The sequence below is a fragment of the Myotis davidii genome, unplaced genomic scaffold, assembly GCF_000327345.1.
Source record: "Myotis davidii unplaced genomic scaffold, ASM32734v1 scaffold174, whole genome shotgun sequence".
Taxonomy (NCBI): Eukaryota; Metazoa; Chordata; class Mammalia; order Chiroptera; family Vespertilionidae; genus Myotis; species Myotis davidii.
Genome location: NW_006289087.1, coordinates 6,372,978 through 6,375,774, shown reverse-complemented (window position 1 = coordinate 6,375,774; position 2,797 = coordinate 6,372,978).

Here is a 2,797-nt window from a genome sequence, read left to right as displayed (position 1 = left end):
GTTTGTTTATTTGTTTTTTTATTGAGATAAGACTACTTAACATGAGATCTTAACAAATTTGTAAGGGCAAAGTACAGTATCATCAACAACAGGTACCATCTATATATATTTAAAAGCCTAAGCGACCATTTGACCGTTTAACTGTTTGACTGGTAGCTATGATGCGCACTGACTATCGGGGGTAGATGACGCTCAATGCACAGGCATGGAAACATGGAACAGGCTGATGAATCTCAGAGGGAAGGGGGAGGGGGAGGAAGAGATTAACCAAAGATCTTATATGCATACTAGAGGCCTGGTGCATGGATTTGTGTACCAGTGGGGTCCCTCGGCCTGGCATGGGGGTTCCGAGCCGAAACCAGCATTCTGACATCCCTACAGAGGTCCCGGATTGCAAGAGAGCACAGGCAAGGCCAAGGGACCCCACTGGTGCACGAATCCGTGCACCAGGCCTCTAATGTTGTATAAGAGAATTCCAGAACTTATTCATCTTGTGTAACAAACTTTACATTCTTTGAAGAGGATCCTGTTTCATTCTCCCCACGCCCCTGGTAAGCACCATTCTATGCTCTGTTTCATGCATTGGACTATTTTAGAAACCTCATATAAGTGCAATTATGCACGTTTTGTCTTGCTGTGAGCATGTTTGTTCACTGATGCTTCCTTACCAAAGCCATCCCTAGTAAACCAGGAGTCACACTGTCTAGGTTAGAATCCTGGTGTCAGCAATTAATAAAGGGCAGGGTAACCCTTTACTTTGGGCATGTTTCACTCTGTGCCTTGGTTTCCACATTTGTAAGATTAAAAAAATAATAATAATAGCTTCTACCTATTCTGGTTTTGTGAGAATACAGTTCACTTTGCAAAGTGTTTCAGATAGACTTAAATAAGCAAGATGTACATTTTAGTAATTTTTTAAAAGAAAATGCCAAACAACACTTCTTCACAATTAGCCCATTGAAATGATATGCATGAAATGAAATTCTATAACCACTTAGCGAAACCATGTCTCTACAAAGAATAGTAGAGACATTCTAAGGACAGCCTGATCCTGTATTGAGCCAAAACACCAGTCTTGCACTTATCCATACAGGAGACCAGCATGACCGACTTGCCCTGTCTCTACCTAGTCCTCTCCGGTGTGGCTATTGGTATTAAGGGTCAGCCAAGTTCTCAAATGGCATTGTCACATGAATATGGCCACCAACTAAAACCTCAGCTTCAAACCTAAAGTCAGTCCAGTCAAACCTATGACACTAGATATAAGAAGAGAAATCATCTACATTCACCGTGTGGCCGATGGGCACTGTAAACACTTAGCAAGTGAATACAGTACTTACCTACCTCACCATTCAGACTGAAGATCACAGTTTGACAATGTGAGGTGAAAGACAATGTATTCTGAGTGCAAACAGTCATTACTATGGGATGTGAGCATTTTCAAAGATGAACACAATTGCAGGGCCTGAAACTAGTTTCAATTGCTACTCTACTCATGTGAGTGTTTATGTTTCATAAGTGTCTTGATTCACCTGGGGAGGAGGAAACACTGTCTGAAATAATGTTGACATGTCTTCCCACACAGACCACAAGTTTTCACAGGGAACAACCAAAGCATTGTCCGGAGACATTTCAAATTTCATGAGAATGGCCTGCTGGCATGGCTCAGTGGTTGTGTTGACCTATGAACCAGGAAATCACAGTTCAATTCCCGGTCAGGGCACATGCCCAGGTTGCAGGCTCAATCCCCAGTCTGGGCTCGATCCCCAGGATGCAGCCAATCAATGATTCTCTCTCATCATTGATTTTTTTTAAAATATTTTTTTAAATATATTTTATTGATTTTTTAAAGAGAGAAAGGGAGATAGATAGAGAGTTAGAAACATCGAAGAGAGAGGAACATCGATCAGCTGCCTCCTGCACACCTCCTACTGGAGACGTGCCCACAACCAAGGTACATGCCCTTGGCCGGAATCGAACCAGTCCGCAGGCCGACGCTCTATCCACTGAGCCAAACCGGTTAGGGCAAGGCATTATTGTTTAAACTAAGAAAAAGTAAAGCTGTTTTCATACTGAGGTGGGTAAAAAGTGAGTCATCACAGCCCCCTTGGGCCAGAGGGACTGGGAGATGATCCTGTCTGTTTCACTTCCTCAGAGCAGGCCTATTTGATCGGCATCGCCTGAGCCCTCAGGAACAGGGCTAATTCCCCCAGGAAGCAATATCCTCCTCCGATCCCTTTCTATCCCTGGCTTAGACACAGTCACGCCATCCACATAAACCCCCTGCGCAATGTTTTCTCTTCTCCTGAGAAAGCCCTTTGCCCGCTCTGATTCATCGCCCGGTTGGAGGCCAAGACACTGGAGCCTCAGGCGCAGGTGTCTGGGTGCCACAGCACAACATGCTGCCTCCAGAATAAGGGCAGCCCTTCCGCAGTGGGGGCTGTGAAATGTCAGGCGTGATTAGAAAGGTCACTTGTCCTGACAGCTCTCTGTGCTTCCCAGAGAGCTGCCTTCCTGCTGGGAAGGTTCTTAATCGTGCTTCCTGTGGAGGGGAACACTGCTTCAGACGGGGAGTGCACATGCAGAGGCCCTGAGGTACGAACGAGCCAGCGATTGAGTGGTGTGAGCAAAGACCCACAACAAAGCCACCGTGACTGAGGTGAATGGCAGGAAATGAAATCAGAGGAGCAGCCAGGGGCTTCCTCACTCAGGATCTTGTTGACTGTGGGTGGGACTTTGAATTATTTCATGGGAAGCACTTAGTGCTTAATAGATTTTTCTCCCACAAACTTTAATT